Below are 9,459 nucleotides of genomic sequence, written 5' to 3'. Positions count from 1 at the left end.
TCTGAAGCTGTGTTTTTCCCAATAAGCATTGGCATTATCTCAGATTTCCTCATATCATGATTATATACTCACTTTTTGTGAAAATTGCCCCTAACTTTACAGCATACTACAAAAAAAGATCAGGCTCTCAGCCTTTTCAATGCAGTAATGACAGGAAGTAAGGATATCAATAATGACATCAGTGTCCTTTACACTGAATTCCTGTGGGAATTTCCTTCAGGAAAACAACTTTCTGAGTTAACCTGTGGCTCCGTCATGTTCTATCTTTTGGTGGCTGATTAGGTGCAGATCAAATCCATTTGGGTATGTTGTCATAAGGTAGGCAGAAGGGATGAGAGGATGCAGGACAAATTACGGTAGATAGTCTATTTAGGAGCCATTTAGGAGTTATTGTTCAATATTGGTTTCTTTCCTCTGGCATCTGAGGCTTTTCAGCAGTACACAGAACTCACCTTACCCAATGGCCACAGGCAGCCACTGTCAGATTTGCAAAGAGACTCCTGAGATTTTTGATTATGCTCCTGGTAAAGCGAGCACCAGAGTGAAAGCTGGCCTGTTTTCAGAGGCAGGATGAAGGCTTTTAGGCACCTCAGCTCCTAAGCAGAGATTATTGTGCTGACTCTCTAAGAGCCAGAGATCTGTTAGAAATACAATGGACTACCATTGTATGAATAAGATTTATTTAGAACTGTAGAATGTCTCTTTGCCATTCTATAAGGCCATAAAATCACCATTGTCCTGGTGTTTAATATGGTTCAGTACCATTGTGAAAGCACTGCAGTAGTTGTAAGCACGGCCACCTCTGTTGTCTTCTCTGCCATGGACCTTCTCTTTGATCCAAATTTACAGGACAGAATTTGGAGGATTTTTACCTTCCTGCTTCTGTCCTTAATTCTAAGTTTCCTAATGTAGTGAAATAAATGAGCTACTTCTCTATTTTTTCTCACAAATTTATAAGAAATATGATCATGCACCCAAACAGCTTTTATTTGCTTGTTCTTGCTTTGCATGTAAGCAGAGCACCATGAAGAACCCTCAGTGATTAGACAGAGGAGTTGAAGAGCTCCAAGGGGGGCAAAGTAATAGAGAAAAACCTCTGAGTGCAGGAAGAAACGTCTCATAATAACCTTCCTGTAGATAAATAAAGTCAAAGGCTGAGACTTGTTAATTTGAAAAGGCAGATGGAATTCTTGTGTGCATTTGAAAAGTGACAACTCCAAGTATGCTTTCAAGGTGAAACTTCAAAAAACACCTGCCTGAGTTAGGGGCACAAACCTAACTGGAATCTGAGTGTTTTAAAAAATGTCATGCCAAAATCACTAGAGAAAAAAAATGTGCTGTAGGCTTGAAGAGTAGTATCTAAAATATGGCCATTTTTGTGCCCCTAGTCCACATCTGCAAGTAATTATGGGTGCAAATGTGGATATGTCAACATCTACATACATTAATGTACCTGTTAATCTGATAGTTAAATGTCTGTTTGTTATCAAATAACATACTCTGCGAAACTGTTCCCACAGTTATTTGTGAGCGTAAAAAGGGAAGCCATGTTAACGTTAACCCTTAGAATTCTAATGTTGATCTTTTTATCATGCACAAATGGAAATCACAATAATATCAAAGGTAAATATACATATTTGAGGGAGACATTAATACCTTTCCTCATTTCTATTATACTGAGAACTGTATTTTCAACAACCTATGTTGTTCTCATCAATTCTCTTTTGTAGCAATAAACAAGCAAGTTACATGAACTTGCATGAGCAGAATTGTCAGTAATTAGTTTTTAAATACTATCCAGTTCAGGAGGCTAGGCACTGATCTTACTGACTATTTAAAATTGCTCTTTAAATGCTCCTTTAAATGTTGAAGTGAAATTTAGATTTAAAAACATAATTGCAAACCCCTCTACGCAAAACCTTACCCAAAGAAAATGTCAGACTTGTATATCTATGGCTCACTCAAAGAAGAGGGATTTAATTTTTTTCTTTCTTTCACAGATATGTACTGATTAGTTACTATCCTGAGATTAGACATTTTCCTGACTAGATTGTCATCACAATTGTTGATTTATACTAAAGAAAAATACAGTTTCACTGAACTGACTTTCCAATACAATTATTTAAGAATAAAACCAAAACCATTCTAATTATGAGCTACTTGCTTTCATCTACCTTTGTAGCTTTTAGGGTAGAATTATTAATTTCAGATGTCTGGTATGCACATGAAATTTTTTTCCTGGAAAACTTCAGCCATCTTTGGGACTATGATTAACAGGTTATATTGTTATGCTGATTATAAAAGTGTAAACTACCAGCTACTTTGTTAAGTTTTGGCACATTCAAAGTGTCTAAAGAACCTGCAGGGTGAGAAAATCTTAGCCTCAGTGCTGAAGAGGTGCTTAATGATATCCTTCTGAAAATCTTATCAAACTAGTTGTAAACCTCTGAAAAGTCACCTTTAGCTTGTGCCAAGAAGTTTGTCACAGCCTGGAAGTAATCTCTTTTTAATAACGCTTCTCTACTCCTAGAGAGCTCCTTAGAGATCTTGTAATCTGCAGCCAGGAGGACTTCTCTGGTAGGTTTCCCCTGCTGAAATCTGCTGTGGCTCCTGGGAATCACACATCACGAAAACAAAGTATACTGCCTGCTTTTTGCCACCTTAAGGAGTGCAGTATTGTCCATTCATACCTTGGCATTTCTGGTTTTTGCTTTATTTATATAGACACACATAACCCTCCAAGGCACTACATTTGAAGATAACATATTAAAAGAACATTAGCCCACATTCTTGTCTCCACCAGCCCTTTGTGTAAGCAATGATGCAGGCTCTAATTACCTGTATACATTCAATAATTTTTTCCCCTCACTCATAACAAGGCCTGAGCTTGGGACTCAGTCAGGATGGTATATTGAATGGAGCTGTATGGTAAACAATGTTTTATAGACCTCTTCCCCTATTTGTTGCAGAAGTTCAAGATGTGTGATCAAAACAAAAATAACTGTGGGATTAAAAACAAAACAATGGTTGCCCAAGTAAAACCAAGACAGGTTCTACTGCAGTCTTTGACACTGTGGGTATGTTTACTGTGGGTAAGTGTATCCTGTAGAGATAAGTGGGTAGTTCAGGCACCAGGAACAAGGTGCAGCAGCACAAGGCAATTCATTCTTTTAAGTTAGGCACAGAGCTACCTGAAGCTTCTACAGCCGGACTGGTTCACGCAGCTGGGTTAGCTTGGGTGGACAAGAGTTTGCAATGCAGAAAATACACAGAGCTTTTCTGTGTTGCTTGGTTGCATACATCATATATTGCAAGGATGGTCAGTCAGCAATTTCGCATTTCTTAATACCTTGCTCACAGTCTGGGATACTCCTTTGTTGTATGGGCTCAACACACATAGCCACAAGCAGAACTGATGGGAGCCATACATTGAACTGAGCTGTTACAAATGTTAAATGATCAGCCAGCAAGCTAAATATTAATTAAACCAAGAATCTTTACTGATAATTTCTTATGCAAAAACAAGGTGTCAGTACGTCTTTCAATAGATGTCTCTCAACGCCATCATTAGACTTCAAAGAAGAGCAAAAATCATACACTACTTCACATCAGTGCGATAATATTTAAGAAGTGCCATTAAAAATAAAAAAAAATTAATTTAATATTTTAAGAGATTCAAACATAAAAGAAAGGAAAACTGGGACCCTGAACCCAAGATTAAGTAAAAAATCCGTTGTTACCTGTATATAATAGAATCATAGAATGGTTTGTGTTGGAAGGGACTTTAGGTATTGTTTAGTTCCAACCCTCCTACCATGGGCAGGGACATATTCCACTAGGCCAGGTTGCTCAGAACCCATCCAGGTTGCTCAGAACCCATCCACAACTTCTCTGGGCAACCTGTTCCAGTGTCTCAGCACCCCCGCAGAGATTTCTTCCTTATGTCCAACCTAAACTTGCTCTCTTTAAGTTTAAAGCCATTTATTCCCCCTTGTCACTACATGTCCTTGTCAAAAGCCCCTCTCCAGATCTCCTGTAACCCTTTTAGATACTGGAAATCTGCTGCAAGGTCTCCCTGGAGCCCTCTCTTCTCCAGGCTGAACAACCCCAAATCTCCCAACCCATTGTCACAGGATGTGCTCCAACCCTGTGATCGCCTTTGTGGCCTGCTCTGGACTTGCTCCAACAGGTCCGTGTGCTTCCTTTGTGGGGGCCCCACATCTGGATGTACTCCAGGTGGGGTGTCACAAGGGCAAAGCAGAGAAACAAGAATGTTTGAGACAAAGTTTCTCTGCTGTGTACACTGAGTCTGAAGTGAGGCTACAAAGCCAACTGCCATTTAAATGCTTCCTAAATAACTGGAAATTTATAATGTTGGTGTGGTTTGGGGGTTGGTTTTGTTGAGTTGTTTCTTTTAATATGGATACCTTTAAAATGCAATAAACACCATCTGCATGACAGAATGAAAAGCAGCTGCACTCTGCTCCCTATTTTTCTCTCAGAGATGATTTTCATTCAGATCCCTCCTTTTTTATTTTTCCCAGCCTGCCGTCAACTGAGGATTTTTGCCGAACTGTTCAGAAACCTTGCTGCCTTGCATACTGAAATCATGAAGTATTGTATATCTCTCTCTAGAAAGGAAAAGTAAATACCAGAGTGTTCTAACTGAGGTCATACTTTCTCCATGTCTAGACATCTTTAGTAATCTCTCCCTTTTATAATACTGTTGTGCCTTCCGTGTACTCAGCTGTGAGGAAAGTACTTTGCACTTAGTTGCATAAAATATGCCGAATTTCCAGAAAACTTTCAGTACAGCATCTCAGATTGTTACGGCTGGTGTGTGTGATCTTTTATGAAATCAGATTTTTTCCTCTGAGGAACTTTGCTCAGTAAACCAGTGGCAAATTTGGAATGAAAATATGACTGATGTGGTTCCTTAATGCCCAGCTTGTTAAGCAAATGTTGTTGAATCCAGTCGCCAGTAAACAAGCTAAACTTCTTGTTCCACTAGAAACATATTTTACTAAGAATCTTTGTAGATCACTCTTTATGCAAAAAATAATGTCACAAACAATGGTTTTGAGCAGAAAAAAGCAAACATTTAATAAATCATATGCTGAATCAGTGTTTGCCCTCATAGTTCCACTTTTTAAATATTAATATTCTTTCCTAACTCTTTGTACATAAATAATCTTTTAAGAGAGTAACAATGAAATATAGACAATCCACATCAAATGAATGTGAACTTTTGATGTAATTATCAAAGGTCTGTTGGATTTAGTCTAATTTTAATTAGTATTGGGGTTTAACCAACAAATTCAAGTCTCACATGGATTTTTTAAATCCAAACTTTATGCCCCCTTGCACGAAGGATTTTGGCTTAATTTGGCCCATTATAAAGGTACTGGTTATTCATAAAATTACGTAGAAGTTCAGATTTTGAAAACAAAAGGGCTGTGGATTTGCTTTAGCATGGAACAATTATCTAATTGGTCTATGCCCTAAATGAAACTCCAGTAAAGGTTTTTGGGGTGGGTTTTTTTCAATATTAGCTGTTGGAGAAATACTTTAATGTTTAAAAAGAAAATACTAACCTGAAATTCTGCCTGATACAGGGAGTCATAAACTAAGTAGATCATAAAATCATAGAATCATTAAGGTTGGAAAAGACCTCCAAGATCATCAAGTCCCATCTTTGACCTATCGCACCTTGTCAATTACACTACAGCACTAAGTGCCATGTCCAGTCTTTTCTTGAACACTTCCAGGGATGTTGACTCCACCACCTCCCTGGGCAGCCCTTTCAGTGAAGACATTCTTCCTGATCTTCCTGATCTTCCTAATGTCTAACTTGAACCTTCCCTGGTGCAGCTTGAGACCATGTCCTCTTGTCCTGTCCCTTGTTACCTGGGAGAAGAGACTGACCCCCACCTGGCTACAGCCTCCTTTCAGGGAGTTGTAGGGAGTGATAAGCCCTCCCCTGAACCTTCTTTTCTGCAGGCTAAACACTCCCATCTCCCTCAAGTGCTCCTCATCAGACTTGTGCTCCAGACAGACTTGTGCTCCAGACCATTCACCAGCTCTGTTGCCCTTCTCTGGACACAGTCCAGAACCTTAATGTCCTTCTTGTAGTGAGGAGCCCAAAATTGGACACAGGACTCAAGGTGTGGCCTCACCACTGCCCAGTAAGGAGGGACAATCACTTTCCTAGACCTGCTGGGCATGTTGTTGGCTCAAAAGAATTTTGTAACTCTTCATGAACCTGCACATCATCCTTGCTCAGGAGCCATGCTAATCTCTATATTGTTCCAATTTCAGTGTATATACTAAGAAAGTGAAATATGCAATACTATCCTCACTTTCAATGTTGTGGAGAGCTTAAGCATGGAGATACTGGCTATTGCAAATAACTATAAAATAGAATTGCTACATGCACATTTGCAACATGTTCCTATGTGCTTTTACTGATTTCAGTCCTTTTTCCCTGGGAAACACCAAATGCCATTTGAACATGCAAAGAAACACAATGTTAATCAGACTGAGATTACCAGACATACAAGGCCATTTGAGTTTTGCTAAGAGATTAGAAATGAATTCTATATTTTTTCCTGGTAGACCTTTAACCAAGGAGGAAAGCCCACCCAGGCAGTAAGGGGTGATTCATGGATTCTGAAGTCAGAAAGGACCATTAGTACCATTTAATTTCTAGCCACAGGACCTGTATTACTTGTTTCCCCTAGGAGGTCCTTAGAGAGGGGAAAGCTGATGGCCCATTGGTGGCTGCCAACCCTCTAGTCTGTTACAGCTGCTGCAGGGTGAGGAGCTGAATGTGGCCATGGGAAGGGTTCTGGATGTGAGTAGCCATGGTCAGCCACCTGCAGGATGGGAAATAGGCTTGAGGGTTATGAAAAGGAGTGGGCCAACACCAGGAGCCACATTTCAGGAGAGCCCACTTCCCCATCTCACTGCCCCTTCTTTAACTTCCTCTCCCCACAGCTGCTTTAGCCCCTCAAATCTCCCTACTAGATACAAATAATCCTCTCAACTCTATTCCTCTTCACTCACTTCTCCAGAGCTTACTCTGATACCACCTTGATGCCCATACAAACTTTGCCTAATGTCAAAGATTAGGTTTCTCCTCTGCATCCATTTTGGATGAGTTTTTCATGCTTCCAAAGATGCACAGGTGCTTTTCCCTGGGTGCATGGGCTGGCAGCTCTGCTCTGCAATACACTTTTGCTCCCTGTTTGTGGCAATTCAGTGCGTTCAAATTTCTGCCAAATTCAGGCCACCTATCCAGGAGATTCAGCTCACTCTAACAGCTGACTCCTGATTGCTTTTCACAGCATCAACTTTGTGTCCCCTTCAAACTGCACCCAGCATTCAGATTATTTTCAAATAAGGGTTAAAATGGCTTAGGACCAAAAGTCTTGCAGTGTCTTGTAATTAATGGCCCAGATAATTAATGCCTTTCCATTAATGCATACATTTTGAGTGCTATCAGTCAAGTAGCTTTTAAATCATGTAATCTGTGCTCTATTAATTACATATAATGCAGGATTTTAAAACACAATGTCATGCATAGTATGTCAAATGCCAGTGAAATTTAATTACACTGTAACAACACAGCTACCTTTGTCAACCAGACCTATAATCTTATAAAAGAAAAACCCAAAGAAGATAATTTGACAAGAACTACTTTCTCTGAAATTACATTGAATGATATAGCTTTATTTTTAGCACATAATTCCCTGTTGATAGAGTACTGACTTTGTCCAGCTTTCTAATTTTTTTTCCTAAGATTAGTATCAGAATAACTGATATACCATTTCCTGGGCCATTCTCTTTAAATGCTACGATTGCTTTGGCAAGTCAGTAATTCCTTGAAATATCCTTTCTTTCCCAAGACTTGGTAAAGAAAATTAACTCTAGTGGTCCAGAGACCTTCTTGACTAATTCTTTTAAACTTTTAAGGTAAGAACAAGGTTTGAAATATTTTGTTTTAGCAGAAGATATTAACTATTCAGATGCACTAATTGTTAGGTTTAATTACCTTTAATATTTTATTCCAATTATTATTTAATTTTATTTTTTAAAGAAATCTGCTGGCCAAATTTGCCATTCATTTATTTCTGAAAGGAAGAAATGTAGGGATCAGGACCCCAGTGGGACCTGAAGGCAGATAAGTGGCTGATACTCAGCTCTTGTTCTGACCTAAGGGTGGGAGTGCTGGTTCATCTCACACTCAGCCCATGAGGTAGCTGTATGCCTTATCTTTGGTAAGCATAACAGGACAGTCTTCAGGGAGTGGTTTTTTGATAAGAATGATGAATTTACATGTATGCTGGTTCTTTATCAGGCCCCTAGAAATGTTTTGCTGTCTACTTTTTCCTCATCGTTACAACCTGTCATGGCACTTAGCAAAACACATTGTACCAAGAAACTTCTCTTTTCCTTTCTAACAGTGGTGTAACTTCATGCAGTTCAAGAAATCTTGAGGACTAACAAGAACTATGAATCTTCCCACAGCAAGGTTTGTCTGTAGAGTGATGCACCTGGAAAAAGTACAGCCTGTGGTAAGCATCAAAGTGCCCTGAATAACTGTCTGCCCTAGACAATCCCACAGCTTTTCTCGTATCTCGTGGTTTACCAAGCCTGAAAACAGATGTGGGTGACTTGTTGCTTTGTAGTTTGTTTGTTTGTTTGTTTGTGTGTTTTCTTCTGAGATTTTCACATTCTTGAAAGATGTTTTTGTTCTCCTAATCTTTGAAAACTTGAAAATGTGCAACCTAGAGGTTGAAAACCTAGACACAAACACAGAAGTTGAGATTTCATTGTCTGCAAAATCTAATCATTACACAAACCTGGTGACTTTCTGGGTCTTACTATCCTCAGATTTCAGGTCTGGCACAGCAGAGAAGTTCTAAACAATGAGTTCAGGATTATTTCAGACCAGCTATTTCCAGGATACTACAAGTAGATGTCTGGGGAAAGCTGACACACTGGTGACTTTTTTTTCCATCACCGGCCCCAGTCAGAGGTAAGGTACTGTGTTGCACAGACCTATGGGGTGAACTAAGGTAATAAGAGTCAGAATAACTGTACACAGATAATTAGTCACTACTTATAAGGAAAACTCTAACAACAAGATCATAAATGTAATAACTTTATTTGTAGAATTATGAAAATCAGCACTGAAACTATTACTTATAGGTGAACTGAAATAACAGAATCAAAAATATTTGCTCTGTTGTTATTATTATTGAAATGGTGAACTGTTCAGTGTGTTTCATTCAGCGTCTTTGATGGACATGACTTAAAGCTGACATTCATTATTCCCATTTTTTTTGTTTTAGCACGCCTTGTTAGGAAGGATGCTCAAGCAGTCCTTAATTACAGTAACATCGCTAATAAAACCCATGCATGGGTACCTTGATACCTATACATTGCTCTTCAGCA

General features: G+C 39.0%; 1 non-coding gene across 1 annotated transcript; it reads right to left on the bottom strand.

Moving 5' to 3' along the window:
- Positions 1-6,238: 6,238 nt before the first annotated feature.
- On the bottom strand, positions 6,239-6,343 carry LOC121668639. The gene has a single exon (XR_006017499.1). It is a non-coding gene; the product is annotated as a U6 spliceosomal RNA (small nuclear RNA).
- Between the last annotated feature and the right edge of the window lie 3,116 nt (positions 6,344-9,459).

Source organism: Corvus kubaryi, unplaced genomic scaffold, assembly GCF_017639235.1.
Source record: "Corvus kubaryi isolate FWS band 111438036 unplaced genomic scaffold, C.kubaryi_AGA036_p1.0 37385, whole genome shotgun sequence".
In the NCBI taxonomy this organism is placed as follows: domain Eukaryota; kingdom Metazoa; phylum Chordata; class Aves; order Passeriformes; family Corvidae; genus Corvus; species Corvus kubaryi.
The sequence above is the reverse complement of the archived record's forward strand: the minus strand, read 5'-3'. Positions and strand labels throughout refer to the sequence as shown.